The sequence below is a fragment of the Schistocerca americana genome, chromosome 3 (assembly GCF_021461395.2).
Source record: "Schistocerca americana isolate TAMUIC-IGC-003095 chromosome 3, iqSchAmer2.1, whole genome shotgun sequence".
NCBI classification, from domain to species: Eukaryota; Metazoa; Arthropoda; class Insecta; order Orthoptera; family Acrididae; genus Schistocerca; species Schistocerca americana.
Genome location: NC_060121.1, coordinates 329,640,944 through 329,660,057, shown reverse-complemented (window position 1 = coordinate 329,660,057; position 19,114 = coordinate 329,640,944). Strand labels below are relative to the sequence as shown.

At 42.8% G+C, this 19,114-nt stretch overlaps 1 protein-coding gene across 5 annotated transcripts in view; it reads left to right on the top strand.

Annotated features, from left to right (window-relative positions):
- LOC124605280 (DNA ligase 3) overlaps window positions 1-19,114 on the top strand; it is a 640,740-nt gene that overhangs the window by 89,976 nt on the left and 531,650 nt on the right. The window lies entirely within an intron of this gene.

Sequence of the window (19,114 nt, the reverse complement as noted above, 5' to 3'; positions counted from 1 at the left end):
GTGAACCTTGAATCCTTCCTGGTGATGCTGACAAAGTTTTATGAATTTATTTGTAAAAGTATAGACACCGGAAATTAAAATGTCTTGTGATGCCTCTCCTGCCCCAAGTCGGCCCGTTTGACGTCCTACCCCCTTTAAGTCAGATTTTACCTATTAAATCTCACACTCCCTTTGCGTCAAATTTCCGATGGCGCTCGGTCAAACGTGTGGTACTTCGGCCATCTTGTAATGTTGCGTTATATCGAAAGTAAAACAGGCGTAGACGTCGCAGTTAATGTCTCTACACCTCTGGAATAAGATGTGAATGGAGAACAGAGCCTTTGTTTTTAAGGCTCATAATTTGAGAAAGTACTGAGTATGATATATATATATATATATATATATATATATATATATATATATATATATATATATATATATATATATAGGTAAAATGTGCTTGGTTGATACTTTCCTTTTGTTATCTTGCATTCGCTAACAAACATTTTCTCTTGTAGTTGGAATATTTTAAGCAGATGCTGGTAGAGACCACACCTCAGATTCAGCCTAGAGGCGCGAAGAGCCTGAATACGGCCCTGCGTCTTAAATTACGGGTGGATAATGAAAGGGTAGTTCCCTCCATAGTACTGTAATTGGATACTAATATTTCGTACACAATTTTTTATAAGGGGTGTTTGTTTTAATTTGAGACAACTAAATATCTCGACGCCATTTTTTTTACTGCACAATCACATTTGAAACACTCAAGTAACGTTTGAACATCAATATCAACGGTTAGAATCCATCGTAAATGAAACGTAGAATAAAATGGCTCGGTTCTTAATTGTAAAAACGGACTCACTTGATATTTGTAAAGAAATAAAGAAAGAAAAGAAGATACAAAATTGACCCTGCCCTGCCGGCCGTTGTGGCCGAGCGGTTCTAGGCGCTTCAGTCCGGAACTGCGCTGCTGCTACTGTCGCAGGTTCCTGCCACGGGCATGGATGTGTGTGATGTCCTTAGCTTAGTTAGGTTTAAGTAGTTCTAAGTCAAGGGGACTGATGACCTCAGATGTTAAGTCCCATAGTGCTTAGTGTCATTTGAACCATTTCTGAGCCTGCCCACGCGGAGGGGCTAGCTAGGATGTGGCCAATTGGAGCACAGACAAATGTGCCCTTTACTAAATTAACTTTACACCTACTACATTTATTCGTACAATGCGTCTTTTCCGAGATATTTAGTTGTTTCAAGGCAAAACAAACACCGCGTATACTCGATTGTTGAGTTCTGGTGATGTCGTTTCATGTCAAAGAAAGAAAGTAAAGAACAAAATCCAGCGTTTGTTTCAGCGTGCATTTTTTATGTAATAACAGAAACACAACATACTGTAAGTTTAGTTCTGCTATTAAAAAAAGTGCCTTTTCTAAGAGGCACCGTTGGTAAGTAATTAGTGCAAAATACGTGTTTGCCTATCTCTTTCCTAACGTTTATTCCTCAATACCGGAGCCGTTGTTTTTTATGGTTTCGCAAGCTCATTTAATTTTCAACTTTTTGGCCGTATGCCTTTCCTGTCGCCATAGCCATCAGGCAATTTAAAAGAGGGGATATCGTGTGCGCCATCTGTCTGCCTATCGTGTAAACATCTTTCCGTGCGTTTGTGTATTTAACTGTCTTTGCATCATACATTCTGAGGCAGAAATGGAGTGCCACCACAGCATTTGCCTAGCTGAGCGAGGAAAACAGCCTGAAACCAACTCAGGCTGGCTGGTGCAGCAGTTCAGCGGTAGTTAATTATGAATTCTATCCTCGTGCCGCAAACTAGTGCGCTGCGCGCTACCAACATCTGAGTTAATGTTGTCAGTATTTTCTGCCGCCAATTGCTATGCCCTTTATTTGTGTACTTAGTGCATTTATCGCAGTGCCTTACAATGTTGTTTACACTTGCGTTGAGTTTGGACTCTCTCTTTTCCTCATCTCTTACTGTCTCAATTTTCCTGTCTTTTGTCGTACTGTAGCAGCAAAATTTGATTTTACTTGTAGTCCATCTGGAAACATGTGTTGTTGTGTGTTGATTTGGACAACTTTCTTCAACTCCTGTTTGTTGCCGTAAGTGGTGAAACAAAAATGGCAGGCCGCCCGAAGTGCTAGCTTATAAACCATTGGTTCATAAAGGGTTGCCTTTTAACGTTATGGTCGGTACATGTAATTAATAGTTGAAGGAAGAGGAGGAGCAGATGAGGTCTCTTTCCACTGAAAAGCATCAAAGTATTGTCCGAACGCGGCAGGAGTTCACTATTTTACGGCAGAGAAAAAATAAGCTCTGTGTACTTAGGAAATGAAGAAATGATTTTGTTACGTGGCCTGCACATGTTATTACATGTGTATTATATTTAAAAAATTCGGACGGTATTACAGGATGGTTATGGAGACCAACAGCATATTTAGAAATCGTTTTACATCGATTTTGAAATAGCCACTCCGTCATTCCTCTGTAGAGCATGATTTAAATTTGGACACTTTGTCTCGGGATTTTATCATGTTTGAAATTTCTAAATAAGTATAAAAATCTTTGAAAAACGAACTTATTTCAAAGTAGAAGGCAGTGTATGACACAGTTTTTAACAGTTTTGTTGTCAGACACAATCATTTTCAATTTTTTGGAACTGACATGTTTCGATCGCCATTAGTGATCATTGTGACAACACGTACCTTTCCATTAAGTTTGCCATAGCAAACTGCTTCATGTATTAGGTTTTGAAGCTGACTGGCTGCGGCAGAAACCGATCAGTTTTGAAAACTTAAAAGCGGTAGTTGTATTTGGAGGTGCTGGGTTCAAATCCTCGCGTCACTGCCTTAATGTGCTTTCCTATGATTTCATTATTGAATCAGATTCGGTAGCGTTCTCGCTTCCCACGCCCGGGTTCCCGGGTTCGATTCCCGGCGGGGTCAGGGATTTTCTCTGCCTCGTGATGGCTGGGTGTTGTGTGCTGTCCTTAGGTTAGTTAGGTTTAAGTAGTTCTAAGTTCTAGGGGACTTATGACCACAGCAGTTGAGTCCCATAGTGCTCAGAGCCATTTGAACCATTTGAATCAGATTAATACCGACAAGTTCCGCACCCGCCTCTCTGAAGCAGAAGAATAAGATCCGAAACGTGGCAGTTTAAACCTTTGACCTTCGTAACTTTCTTTGTTTTGGACCATGGATGTCTTGGTCACCTACGTAGAAGAACAAGAACAGGGAATGCATATTTGTGCAGTAAAAGTTCGTAATGATCGACGGTTACAAACAGTTGCAAGTGTCAAAGGCCGGGCCGAGATTGATACACCAGTTCCTGTCACTGAAGTTTTAAGCATTGTTGGGGGTGGACAGTGCTTGGATAGGTGATCGTCCGGGTGAGCTGCATACTGTTGAGAAATGTCAATTTGCCTTTACGGTAGAGGAGCAGGAGGTGTGGTGGCGCTAAGTCCCTAGTTACCAGTCTTTGTTCCATTGCCCTTGGATTAAATTCCAGACATCCTCAGAGTGTTTCATGAAGTAAGGGCATATGGCACTCTTGATGGTGATCCGTCCGTCGGATGGGAACGTTAAGCTCAGTGGCCCCCTTGGTGCTATTTGAGAGGAGTAGCCTATGTGCTGGCACCCGGCTTCGCCATCTCCCTTCTCTCATCATCTCCAACATGAACATGACACTACATTACACACAACTATATCAATCACCCACACTTACATTCACTGCTATCATACTTAGCGAAGGAAAGGTGCCTATGGGGTGCCAAGGATAGGGAAAGCCTTTCAGATTAGGCAGCTGGACCTGCCCTTTATGAGGTTTCACAACCAGTCGTGCCATACGACTTTACTTTTACTTTACTGTTTCTTTCAAGTGTATACTACGTATATAGTAAGAGATAATAACTTTCACATATGTCTGAAATATGACAATCTAAATTTTTATAAATACATAATAGATTTAATGCACGTAAAAGCCAAAAGTTAACTCGTTTGTTGCATGGTAACCTAATGTATGGTAAAAGATAAAAGCAGGTAACCAATTTCAAATGTCCTGAAAGCTGTGTGCATACAATTTGATCACAAAGACTTCATGTGAAAAGTGATACATCTCATCACAGCTGCAACACTACTTAATACACCGTGACCCATAATGCACGATATTATATCGAAAGTACCAACGATTTAAAGTATATGTTTTCATTTATATTTTCTCATTTTCAGAACTGATGTTGGCTGCAAAGCCGAAGCTGGTAATCAGTTTTAATAAAGTAGCATGTGAGCTAGACACTGACTTACGTAATTAAAAAAAATCACAAACCAAATTCAAATCCTCCCCATGATGCAGACGACATATCAATTCAGTATCATCAGTAAGGATAGAACCTGAAGGAATGAATTAAAATTTATGCCACGGCTGGGCCTTGAACCCAGGTCTCCTGCTTACTTTTTTTTTCTTACTAGGCGGATGTGCTAACCGTTACATCACTGTAGCATTGCGGCTGCCGGAGATACATGGATTACCCTAGGGCAGTGCCCTCCCTAACACAAAACTTCAATTCATACCTTCGGCCCATTTTCTGTGACTATTAAAAAGGGGAAAATTGGCTAAAGGTACGAATTGAAGTTTTGCTTTAGTGAGGGAATTGGACTACGTTAGGCCGTGCAGCTGTGGTAGGCACAATGCTATGGTGCTTAATGGTTAGTACATCTGCCTAGTAAGCAGGAGACATGGGTTCAAATCCCGGCCATAAGACATATATTAATTCATTGCTTCAGCTTCTGTCCTTCTCGAAGATAAAGTTGAGACTTTTATGTCTTCATGAAATTCCGTCATATCAATAATCCACTATCAGTTTCAACTGGTGGATGCTGACTAGTAGGAAGTTTCAACCTCCCCCCCCCCCCCCCCCCCCCCCCCCCCCGGTCGCCCTCCTGCTGCAGCCGAAAATCTACGAAGCGCCTCGATAATAATTTTCCTGGAATCGGCTCTTCACCACAGCCTACAACGATGATGAGGTCGGCATGTGTAGCTTTTCAGCAAGTGTATGGGCAAGGTATTACAGGTATGAGACTAGCACCTCCACTCGCTCGATGCCACCCGACTGACGAGCACCCACCGCCAATCGTCGGCCGTCGTCACCCCTGGCCGCTTCTGCAGAATTCGACCCTGCTGCTCTTTGTGCTCCTTAATTACTGCCCCCTTCCCCCCCTCCAACTTCCGATATAGATAGCTGCCGTATTTATTGTCTAGCCGGCGGCCCGGTGTGATGGAGTCGATTGCTGGCGAGGAGCACCCACGGTTCGGGCGGGCGCCGGGCGCCGCCGCCTGAGTGGTCCGTATCTGCAAAACGCCGGCTTGCGGTCGCCTGCGCTATCCACGGCCACTGGAGCCCGTCCCCCATTGGCTAAGAATAATCGTCGCTCCTCTTCGCTGCCCTGACTGCGTTGTTAATTTTTTCGTTTCTTCTCTCGTGTTTTCATCCCATTTTTTTATTTCTAGCTGGAAGAGTTGTTACGCTCCGTCAACTAGAGAGATTAGTTTTGGGAGAGGGGGCTATCTATTGAACTGGTGCATAAGTTCCTAGCGTTTAGATTAATAAACAGAATAGATACATACATGTAACAGAGACTTTAGTCATCAGTAATACGTTGTCCTTCACTATTTACAACAGCCTGCCAATGATGCGGTAACTTTTCGATTACGCGACTGTACAGAACACGTGGTTTTGAGGCGAAGAACCCGTCGGGTCATGTTCGGAACGTATTTTCATCCGGAAAGATCGTTCCAGTGCGATAGAGAGCGGAAAAGGTGAAAATCTGAGGGCGCAAGATCGAGCGAATAAGGTGGCTGCAGAATGACTTCCCTGCCCAACTCCTGTATAGTGTTTTTTTGTCAGTCTAGCAGAATGCGGGCGGGCGTTATCGTGGAGTAGTATCACTACACGCAGTCTCTCTTGTCGTTCAGCCGGCCGAAGTGGCCGTGCGGTTCTAGGCGCTGCAGTCTGGAACCGTGAGACCACTACGGTCGCAGGTTCGAATCCTGCCTCGGGCATGGATGTGTGTGATGTCCTTAGGTTAGATAGGTGTAAATAGTTCTAAGTTCTAGGGGATTAATGACCTCAGAAGCTGAGTACTATAGTGCTCAGAGCCATTTGAACCATTTTTCTCTTGTCGTTGTTCTTGGACTACGTCAGCAAGATGTCTCAGTTGTTGACAATAAATGTCAACAGTGATGAGTACACCGCAGGGAAACAAATCTTAATACACCTCACCGTCGCTGTTCCACCAAATCCGTAACATTGTCATTTCTGGAGGCGCGCAACGGGTAGTTGCTCCTTTTTTTGGGTTCAGCCATTACTTTCTTTTCCTTATGTTACCATAAAGACAACATTTCTCCTCACCATTAACGATACAGGATAGAAAGGGTCGATGTTGTTCACGAGCCAATCGATAACGATCAAGCACACATACACATACGACCACCCGATGATTTTTGTGATTTTGGCTTAGAGCATGCGATACCCATACAAGTGATTTTTGAACCTTCCCCATAGCATAGAAATGTCACACGAAGGTGGAATGATTACAGTTCAACAAATTTGCCAGTTCTCGAGTACACTGACGTGGATCATTGTGGTTTAATGCGTTTAAACAATCTTCGTCAAACTCCGAAGATCTTCCTGAACGTGGAGAGATATTAATGTTAAAACCATCCTCCTTAAAACGGAAAAACCATTTTCTTACCGTACTACACGACTGGTCATTAAAATTCCTACACCACGAAGATGACGTGCTACAGACGCGAAATCTAACCTACACGAAGAAGATGCTGTGATATGCAAATGATTAGCTTTTCAGAGCATTCACACAAGTTTGGCGCCGGTGGCGACACCTACAACGTGCTGACATGAGGAAAGTTTCCAACCGATTTCTCATACAGAAACAGCAGTTGACCGGGGTTGCCTGGTGAAACGTTGTTGCGAGGCCTCGTGTAAGGAGGAGAAATGCGTACCATCACGTTTCCGCCTTTGATGAAGGTCGAATTGTAGCGTATCGCGACTGTGGTTTATCGTATCGCGACATTGCTGCTCGCGTTGGTCGAGATCCAATGACTGTTAACAGAATATGGACTCGGTGGGTTCAGGAGGGTAATACGGAACGCCGCGCTGGATCCCAACGGCCTCGTATCACTAGCAATCGAGATGACAGGCATCTTATCCGCATGGCTGTAAAGGACCTTGCAGCCACGTCTCGATCCCTGAGTCAAAGATGGGGAGGTTTGCAAGACAACAACCATCTGCACGAACAGTTCGACGACGTTTGCAGCAGCATGGACTATCATCTCGGAGACCATGGCTGCGGGTACCCTTGACGCTGCATCACACACAGGAGCGCCTGCGATGGTGTACTCAACGACGAACCTGGGTGCACGAATGGCAAAACAACATTTTTTCGGATGAATACAGGTTCTATTTACAGCATCATGATGGTCGCATGCGTGTTTGGCGACATCGCGGTGACCGCACATTGGAGGCGTGTATTCGTCATCGCCATACTGGCATATCGCCCGGCGTGGTGGTATGAGGTGCCATTGGTTACGCGTCTCGGTCACCTCTTGTTCGCATTGACGGCACTTTGAACAGTGGACGTTACATTTCAGATGTGTTACGACCCGTGGCTCTACCTTTCATTCGATCCCTGCGAAGCCCTACATTTCAGCAGGATAATGCATGACCGCATGTTGCAGGTCCTGTACGGGCCTTTCTGGATACAGAAAATGTTCGACTGCTGTCCTGGCCAGCACATTCTCCAGATCTCTCACCAATTGAAAACGTCTGGTCAATGGTGGCCGAGCAACTGGCTCGTCACAATACGCCAGTCACTACTCCTAATGAACTGTGGTATCATGTTGAAGCTGCATGGGCATCTGTACCTGTACACGCCATCCAAGCTCTGTTTTGCTCAATGCCCAGGCGTATCAAGGCCGTTATTACGGCCAGAGGTGGTTGTTCTGGGTACTGATTTCTCAGGATCTATGCACCAAAATTTCGTGAAAGTGTAATCACATGTCAATTCTAGTGTAATATATTTGTCCAATGAATACCCGTTTATCATTTGCATTTCTTCTTGATGTAGCAGTTTTAATGGCCAATAGTGTATATCCATTTGCATTATTCCTATACACGGCGCAGGTGTTTCTGTCTGCCTCCGCTGCTGTAACCCCTCTGCTGGACTCATACAGAAGAATATGTCGAAAATGTTGCGATTTCTCCGCTTGGTACTCCATTTTCTAGCGTCCACAACTCCACTATCACCAAATGACGGTATGTAAACTCAAATAGCAACAGTGAAGTACAAATAAAAAATGACACTCGATAAATAAACCTGTAGCAACCGGAAACACAACATGCAAGACAAAAACGCTCCGAACTTACGCACCAGCCGAATACATCTACACCCTGGAAACCACTGTGAAGTGCATAGCAGAGGGCACCTTACACTGCGATCACAGGGTACCGTCATCGCGTAACTCCGCCGACGACTGATATAGGCCGAAGACGACCATACTTTTCAAATCAGTGCAGCAGTACGTGCGCGATCTTAGTGCGCCGATATGAACGCCCGTACAAACTGACTTCCCACGACCATCGCTGGACCTCCAATCAGTTTGATTTCTTCAGCACAGTCGGGCGACGTTCCCACACACAGGACATGAATTGTGAGTAATTTTTAAGTTTAATACGGAATTTATGGCTTCTTGAGGATGAGAAAATATAACAACAGGGATATGTCTCGGAATCTAGTGTGAAATCGCTACTTTATTGGAAGCCGTAAGGTTTGAACAACTTAAAATTTTAATAATAATGAGATATTGGACGTTACCTTACAATGTCTTATCCATACTGTATGGCTGTGAAGCCATTTCAGCCTCATGGATATACTTAATAGAGCGTGTCATCTGCAAGACAGACAAAATCTGTATTTTAGGCTTATAGTGTAACATTAAATAATCCTGTATTCAAGTGAGAAAGGTGATGTGTGTCCATTTTGATGCTGGAAGTTGCTGTAGTGTGTCTTTTGTGGATTGTGGAAGGTGGCATTAGCTGTTTACGAATTATCATAACTCCTTGCTGGCGCTTTCAGCCAAGCAGGGTGATGATTCTGTTATATGAAGTGGTTTGCAAATGCGGTGTATATTTTTTTCACTTAACAGTGGTTTAAGCGTTCAGATTATCTTATTCTAAAATTCGTGTTTGCCTTTCACACATATAGACCAGTGGCCTTGCTGCTTCCCGTGAGATTACCGAAGGTAAGCGCTGTCAGGCTTGGCTAGCGCATGGATGGGTGACCGTCCGGGTCTGCTGACCGCTGTTAGAAATCGTGGTGCACTCAGTCCTTGAGAGGCACTACTTGACTGACAAGTATGGGCCCTGGTCAAGAAAACTTACAACGGCGGGGAGAGCGGTGTGCTAACCATATCCGCATCCACTGGCGCCTATCGGCTGAAGATGATACGTCGATCGGTCGGTGCCATCCTTCCGAGGCATGTTCGGACGGAATTGAGTCACACGTTTGCCGAATGGCAGCCATTGAAGTTTAACTGATATACGTCTATTTTACTAAATTTTATTTGAAGTTGTGCAGAATGTTTGTAATCTTGATTTTGAGTGTCGTCGCGAATCCTCATGAATAGGTAATGGAATATTTCTCTCTTCATTTCATCTACATCTACATGGATATTCTGCAAATCACATTTAAGTGCCTGGTAGAGGGTTCATCGAACCATCTTCACAATTCTCTATTATTCCAATCTCGTATAGCGCGCGGAAAGAACGAACACCTATATCTTTCCGTACGAGCTCTGACTTCCTTTATTTTATCATGGTGATCGTTTCTCCCTTTGTAGGTCGGTGTCAACAAAATATTTTCGCATTCGGAGGAGAAAGTTGGTGATTCGAATTTCGTGAAAAGATTCCGTCGCAATGAAAAACGCCTTTCTTTTAATGACGTCCAGCCCAAATACTGTATCATTTCAGTGACACTCTCTCCCTTATTTCGCTGTAATACAAAACGTGCTGCCTTTCTTTGAACTTTTTCGATGTACTCCGTTGATCTCATCTGGTAAGGATCCCACACCGAGCAGCAGTATTCTAGACTAGGATGGACAAGCGTAGTGTAGACAGTCTCCTTAGATCTGTTACATTTTCTAAGTGTCCTGCCAATAAAACGCAGTCTTTGATTAGCCTTCCCTACAACATTTTCTATTTGTTCCTTCCAATTTAAGTTGTTCGTAACTGTAATCCCTAGATATTTAGTTGAATTTAAGGCCTTTGGATTTGACTGATTTGTCGTGTAACCGAAGTTTAGTGGATTCCTTTTAGCACTCATGTGGATTACCTCACATTTTTCGTTATTTAGGGTCAATTCCGAATTTTCGCACCATACAAATATCGTTTCTAAATCGTTTTGTAATTTGTTTTGCTCTTCTGATGACTTTGTTAGTCGATAAACGACAGCGTCATCAGCAAATAACCTAATACAGCTGCTCAGATTATTTCCCAAATCTCCTATATAGATAAGGAATAGCAAAGGCCTATAACACGACTTCGGGGAACGCCAGAAATGACTTCTGTTTTACTTGATGACTTTCCGTCAGTTGCTACGAACTGTAACCTCTCTGACAGGAAATCAAGAGTCCAGTCACACAACTGAGACGATATTCCATAAGCACGCAATTTCGCTATAAGCCGCTTGTGTGGTATAGTGTCAAAACCTTCCGGAAATCCAGAAATACGGAATCAATCTAAAATCCCTTGTCAATAGAACTCAGCACTTCATGAGAGTAAAGAGCAAGTTGTGTTTCACAAGAACGATGTTTTCTAAATCCTTGTTGACTGTGTCAATAGACGGTTTTCTTCGAAGTAATTCATAATGTTCTAACACAATATACGTTCCAAAATCCTGCTGCATATCGACGTTAATGACATGGGCCTGTAATTTAGTGGATTAATCCTACTACCTTTCTTCAATACTGGTGTGACCTGTGCAACTTTCCAGTCCTTAGGTACGGATATTTTGTCGAGCGAACGGTTGTACATGACTATTAAGTATGGAGCTATTGCATACTCTGAAAGGAACCTTATTGGTATACAGTCCGGATCAGAAGACTTGCTTTTATTAAGTGATTTAAGTTGCTTCACTAATCCGAGGATATTTACTTCTACGTTACTCATGTTGGCAGCTGTTCTTGATACGAATTGTGGAATATTTGCTTCATCTTCTTTTGTGAAGGCATTACAGGAGGCTGTGTTTAGTAACTCTGCTTTGGCAGCCCAGTCTTTGATAGTATTTCCATTGCTACCGCGCAGAGAAAGCATTTATTGTATCTTGCTGTAAACATACTTCACATACGACCATAATCTCTTTGGATTTTCTACCAGGTTTCGAGCCAAAGTTTCGTTGTGGAAACTATTATAACATTGATCATTGAAGTCCGCGCTAAATTTCGATCTTCTGTAAAAGATCGCCAATCTTGGGGCTTTTGCGTCTGTTTAAATTTGGCATGGTTGTTTCGTTGTTTCTGCAACAGTGTTCTGACCATTGTGTGTGCCAAGGAGGATCAGCACCGTCGTTTGCTAATTTATTTGGTATAAATCTCTCAATTGCCGCCGATACTATTTCATATACCACAAAACTTGTTTAGTTATTCTGGCCAAGCTATCGGCCGATGTTGTCGGGCGACTTTTGGCGAAGGCGTCAGGCGACCATTTTGTCTGTGCCATTTTAAACGCAGCCTTATTACCGCTTACCATATCTTTCTCTCGTTGCATTCGCGTATGGAGGGCGGGGAAAATGATTGCTCAATGCTTCTGTGCGTGTTGTAATTAATTTCATCTTGTCTTCGCGTTCCATACGAGTGAACTACGTGGGTAGCTGTAGTATATGGCTAGATTGCTCAGTTACTGCCGGTTCTACTTTGAAACTAAAGTTTCGCCGGATGAACGCCAACCATCTTCAAGGGTATGCCAGTTCAGTGCTTTCAGCATTTCCTTGACACTCTCCTGCATGTCAAACCAACTTTTGATCATTCGTGCTCGCCTTCTTCGTAAACGTCCAGTAAATTCTGTTCGGAATAGATATCACAAAGTAAACCAAAAATAATGCGAAGTACCAGAAATGAGAACAACGACAAATTCATCATCAGAATTGGTGAGCAGGAAGTAGATGAAGTTAAGGAATTCTGCTACCTAGGCAGAAAAAAAAAACCTTGACGGACGTAATAAGGAGGACATAAAAAGCAGGCTAGGACTGCCAAAACGAGTGTTCCTGTCCAAGGGAAGTCACTAGTATGAAACATAGTTTTTAATTTGAGTAAGAAATTTCTCAGAATGTGGCACAGTGTTGTATGTCAGTGAGACATGGACTGTGCAAAAACTGGAACAGAAGTGAGGTGTTTCTCCGAAAAATCGGCAAGGAAAGGAATATATGGAAAACATAGACAAGAAGAAAGGGCAGGATGGTAGGACATCTGTTCAGACATCAGGGAGTAAATTCCAAGGTACCAGATGGAGCTGTAGAGGGTAAAAGCTGTAGAGGAAGACAGAGACTGGAATACATCCGGAAAATAACTGAGGACTTCGACTGCAAGTACATCTCTGAGGTGGAAAGGTCGGCACAAGAGAGGAATTTGTGACGGGCCGCATGAAACCAGTCAGAAGACTGGTGAGTCAGTAACAAAATACAAACGTGCACAAAATAAAATGCAACTTTAAATCTGAGCTGAAATAATTTCTTCTGCACAGCTCTGTGTATCCAACAGACCAATATGTCATCAAACACTAGCTGCATGCGCAATATAGTACGTAAATGTGTTTACTTTTTCGTTAAGTTTGTGTTTGCTTTTTGTACGAATAGTTCCAAAGACGTATACTTTTCTTTGCATTAAATTTAAACCACTGTGTTATTTAGTAACTGTAAATGACCCAGGTGGAAGCCATGCATACAAAACAAATAATCTTATAAAGAGCCTCTAACCTGAATTGTTCTGCATCATTTCAACACAAATATAGCAAAAGATCTGTGAGGCATATAATGTACGTGACGCCTTTGACTCTTCACAGTTGGCAGCAGTTGGTAGCGCTCTACGATCTTTTGTCTCTGATGTTCATAGCAAAAATTCACTCGGCCAGAGAGGAAAACCTGATATCTAATGTTGTTTGTCTCTCATGTGTGCTAGCAAAACCCCGTGGCGGAGTACTCGTAAACCGGATAAGCATCGGTTCTCTGGGTGGATCGTGGTAAGTATGGATATTTTACGGAACCCTCTATAGCGTTACTTTTATACACGAATTATAACTGGCTGGTTGAATTCAAAATGTCGGAGGAAGAGAAGGCATACCGCCTCAAATGCCTAGTAAAGCACTTCGGTTTCATGACAGCTTTATTTTCATTGTGTGTAATAAACACTGTTACATGTTTTCGCCGTACAAATATGTTGATATAATTTCTAACTGTGTAAATGAAAATCTGTGACAGTCTTTGTCTTTCGCCGTTTAGTTTCGGGTGATGTCCGTACAACAAGTGGTTGATTATTCTTTTGTTTTTTAATTCCAATTACTGCAGATTTCTCGCGGAGGGCGGCAGTGACAAATAATGGTGTGCTTAAGAGGGGCCCGCTTGGACTGCCATGCCTCTGTGTGCCTCTGCGCTCGCGCCCTCTTCGTAGCGGCGCACGCTCGTGCAAGCATTCGCAACCGAACAGGTGACAACCGCGTTTCATATACCCGGTCAGAGGCGGCTAGAACTTCACAAATATTCCGCGACTGTAAGAGTATTTAGGTGCGCCTCCCGCCGGTGATATTAGCGCGAAACGAATTGCGGCTGCGTGTTTATCTGCAGTTGCAAATATTGATTCTTTCTACATCTAATGTTTGGCTTTTGCCTCTTGCTATTTGAATACTGGTGCCGGAAGACTGGTCGTTTAGAGCAACGAAATGGGTCGCACAGTTCAGATTGCTCTTCCTCATATTTCTTAGATTTGGACGACCGCGTTAAAAGTAACGGTAAGTATTTTCGATGACAGTGTCGTGACCTTTTCCCAGTAGCTGTTGAGTAGACGTCACTGTTTTCGTTTTTTGTGGCATGAGTTTGGGGGTCTAGTGAAGTTCGCAATATTGTCGTTCTACTTTGCTGCTTTGGCAAATTACACCACTGACAGCATTTTTTTGAAGGCGCGTTAACCTATCGATATTGAACATCTGCATTGACATATGAAGTAATGATCTGCTGAGTGTCGTCACACGTGCGCAAACAGAAATAGAGCAATGTTTTTTTTTTTTTTTCATTTTACTTCTATTGTTTTTGGAATGCAGACTGCTGTGACAAACTGATTTGTAGGGCAGCGCAAGGGTCTCGGCTCCCGCTCGATCGAATTACTTTAATAGTTGAAATACTCGTAATTGCATGATTTCTTAGTCACCACAGGTTGCTTAGTGCTGAGGAATAACTGCCTCTTGTCGAATCTGAGAGGTTATATCGTGTGTTGATGTATCTTGGTTCTCTGTATATATCTGGTGCAATCTGATAGATTCCCAGCTAATGGGTCCCAAGCAGTTCGACAGAAGTCACATAGATTTTTTTTAAAATGAGCGTCCATAATATTAATAAAAGATTGGAGTGCATTGATAGCACGCTACTCATGTTATGCGATAGCGGGGTTCAGTAAAGAGGTCGGTGGAAGAAATTGCTAACAAAGCAAAGCGTAATTCAGAGTTTTTGCTTACTGTATATTGGTTTAATTCCAGGACAAGAACATAAACAAAGTAAGATAAAATAATTATTTGCTAGACAGTTCTTTCTAGTGCTAGAAAGTGCTCTACTTATTACCAGTATGCGGCGCGTTAGAAACAGATAACGTGAGCAGACTAGGCCTTGTTAGCAATTTCTTCCGCCGATCCTTTTCAGTTCTGCCTTCAGACATCGATTTGCATTTTACGCGGTTTTCGTAAATCACTGCAAGCAATGGGCTATTGGTTCCCAGCATAATTCCAATTCGGCGCTTGTCTCTGAGGAGGTCAAGAGGCTTAAATTCTTTTGTATACCGTACTGTGATGTGACGCATCTACGATTTCTGGCTTTGTCCGAACGATGAATCCTTCGTGCGATAACGTTTTACTAACCAGTTCTCCATACGTGGGATATTTCTTTGTGCGAATGGAAATTGATATTTAAAGTATAGAAATAAACAAAGAAGTAGCTAATTTTGTGAAACTTGTACGGCCATGAGAGGAATAACGATACTATTGTATTAGTGCTAGATGCGTAGCTACGAAATGAACTGACGACCGTAGTCTGTGGTGTAAGATTTTGAATCATACTGCATTTATTTAAATAAATAAGATGGTAATTTGCGTCTTTTGGAGGTCTTTTAAGGACTTAATTTCTAATTAACACAGTTTGAGTCGTAACGCGACGTCCTGTGGCTGCACGAAATGCTTTATTCAACTTGGTGTCGTTGCTGTCAGGTTTCCTCCGAGCCATAATACGTAGGTAGCGGTCATCCATTGCAGTAGTAGCCCTTGGGTGGCCTGAGTGAGGTATGTCGTCTCTCTGTATCTCCTCCATGTCCGATCAACATCGCTTTGGTACACTCAGATACGCCTGGACGCTTCCCGTGTTGAGAGCCGTTCCTGGCACATGGCAATAATGCGGACACGATCGAACCGCGGTATGACCATCTAGGCATGGTTAAACTACAGACAACACGAGCCGTGAATGACTGGAAGCGACCGGCTGTCGGACTCCCTCCGTTTAATAAGCGCTCCTCATACATGGTTGTTTACATCTTTGGGCGGGTTTAGTGACATGTCTGAACAGTCAAAGGGACTGTTGTCTGTGACATATCCAGTCAACATCTATCTTCAGGAATTCTTGGGACCGGACTGAAGCTAAACTTTTTTTGATGTTTGTATATTACCCTGCTAAATGAACTGAAGACATGATCTGGGGGACAGCGCCCTTGTATTGAAACCTGAGAAACAGAGGAGGTAGTGTGTGCGTTCCGTTCAGTACCTTTGAAACTGAAGCATTACCGTACGCATCACCTCTCTTGGCTACTTTTACAGCTTGCTTACGAAAATGTTAATTTCGTTGTTGGTCTTTTTGCGTAGTTTTCAACACTGTGGGCAGAGAATGCTGAGAAATTTCCCGAAGCAACGAGGAACGTGTAGTTACTTTTCAGATCTACGTTGCAGTGTAGAGCAATGATCTTAGCGATAGGCTCTGGGTCCTGTCTACTAATGTAGTAGCCAATGCACAAGTAAAAACTTCGCATCCGACATCTGAAAACGATATATACACTCGTCAGGTAAATACTGAGCAAGGGTAATAGTCCCTCTTACCAGTTGCTCACTATCAAAACTTCGTGTCTTAATGCCTCCTGGAAGATTTGATTAAGAATTCATCCTACCAAGAGTTCGAAGAACTGATGATTGACCCCTGAGAATTCTGACACAATAATGTTTGACTTCTAGCTTACCTCAACCTTCCTTTACAAACCATGCACGATGTATTTGAAGGACGCCTTAGCACTTGCTAATCAGCTGTTCATCTTCTGTGTGTACTCATCTTACCTTATATGCTGTCCTGATGGAGATGAGATTGCGGCAGGTACACAAGAATCGCCTGCACGGAGCGATTGGAATTCGAGCGGATATGGCGCAGAGGGCGCGTAACATCACAGCGGCATTCTGCCAATGTATGACGTGACTGCTGTGTTAACATGTAGAGAACAGCAACACATTGGGCGTTTGCCGCCCATGAAATATTCATGGCTTCTCGGTTACTGACATTTTAAAGTTCACTCTTGCTCAATGTCTGCCACGCAGTATCTACAGATTGTCATTCTGCGATGGTTTATTTCGCAGATAGCTGGTAGGATTAGGTGAAAGTTGTGATGAATGAAAAACACCATTTGCATCACTACTTTTATTAATGACTGGTTTCTATGACTTGTATATCTTAAAGACCTAGTTGCGGAAAGGAAGAATGAGACGCAGCGATATAAAAACTACACTAGAGTAACGCTGTAAATTATACCGCCAGTGGCACTATAAGTAACAAAATACCATGAACTTATCCATACATAGTGCGGCAAGGTGCAGATTGTCAGTAGTAAGAATGTAATATAAAACTACGTTACAAAAATATGTAGCATGTAATGACGAAGCTTTCGTAGCCAGTATGTTTCAGCGCAACTCAGTATTGGCCCGAATGGTTTGGGTGATAAATCCCTACTTCGATGCTAATATTTGGCCATTGTGTTCCGGAGCCTGAAAGCTGGTGTGTTACTAGTAAAGTACGTGGTTGTCTTAAAGCAGGTTCTCAAAGACTGCGAGATGTTGAGGTGAAAAGCGCTTGGTACAAGGAAAATGAAGACACCATATTTGCGCCGTCTGGATAGTGGGATGAATTCGATGTGACGAGACTAGAGGGAGCTTCGGTAGTGAATTATAGTAGTTGCAACAAAACTACCACTGTTATGAAGACGTAGGAGTATCTAAAGAGCAAAAATAGTGATCAACAGGCGGGATTCAGTGTTCTGTACATAAAGAACAACTTCGTGCTAAGTGTTCAGGCATAGAGCACATGAAGAAATTGGTGGTACGAATAGTAAAATTTCGGAAGTCGCATGCATTATCCCATTGTCTGTTGCAAAAGTCTTAAATGGAACTGTACGAAGAATGAGACGTCATATATTATTGCAAAGTAAGTTGGTTAAGGCCCATGCCTGGAACGATTTGTCGTTTTAAAAGTCGCTGTTGCTGAATTCACGAAGCAAAAAGGAGCGCAGAAACGAAAATTAGAATATTCGGAATGGAACGGAGGCTTCGCATTTTAAATGAACTTGACTGTACACTGCCCGCAGTAAGACATTGCAAGGGAACTTCTTCCTGATTTGACGAGGGTGCAGTTAAAAAGAAAATCACGTTACAGAAGGAACACATTCTGACAGTCCAGTTCCCTAAGCTCAACTGGCGTTGAAGAAAACTTGAGGTTTGAAGAATTCATTGTGGCCTTGAATAAATTAGGATAGTTTTATAGAGGTTTGGAGGATACTGTCTTGCATACGTTTTAGAGCTGTTTTCGAGACCATTTGCCGTTTCAGTTGACAGTGCACCTGTGCATGTGCAGATGTAACTGACTGATCTGCAGGGTAATTTTAATGACAAATCTTTTTACGTTAAAAGTGTCCAGGACGCCTACATTGCTTCCCTCAGGTAGAATTTCAAGTCTCCATAATGGGGTTGCAAAAGGGCGAAAATGTGACAGTTTGAGAGCGAAACTTGAAACGTACTTTTGTAATGTGATGGATATTACGCAACTGACAGTAGTCTGAAACACAACTGTTAGAGTGGGAATGACATGTGAACGTGTATTCTGCGTTTGCGGTCAGAGATGCGAACGAATCAACTGTACCTCTGTGGTGGAATTCTGTAATGGTACGGAAGAAAATCATTTAACTTTTAATCAAAATGCGATCTGTAACACCTAGATATTTTTTCTAAATTATCACTTGCGAATGTTACATGAATGTGTGCGTAGGAAAGAATATGACAAACGACACACATTTGAAATTTAAATGTCAATTTTATATCTTCATCATCGGTTTCGCTTTTATATGTTTATCAAAATCTCGTTTATGAGTGTCGCTAGTATATCAAGACGTCAGAGGTGTATGTACTACTTTCTCTGCAGCACAGGCGGACGGGGGAAGGAAGGAAGGATCATTTCGATACAACAATCTTTTAAATTATCCATGGAACGTGTAACTGACCAACACGAGAATTTAACTATCGCGCTAACCACAGATGAGCAACAAGTTGCTCCGTCCTACGTATGCCTCACACAATGAAGACGACGGCGGCGACAAAATCAGAGAAACTACAGCTCATGCGGTGTATCATCGACATTGTCACGAACCATTTACGAACTGAACCGGGAAGTAGTAAGGGTTAGTGGTACCAGAAGTGCTCTGCGTCACTCAGGTCAGGTGCCTTGTGGAATATAGATGTGGATGAAGCCGCCCATTTTTTTCAGAGCACCCCAGTGGTAAGCGGGTTTTTGA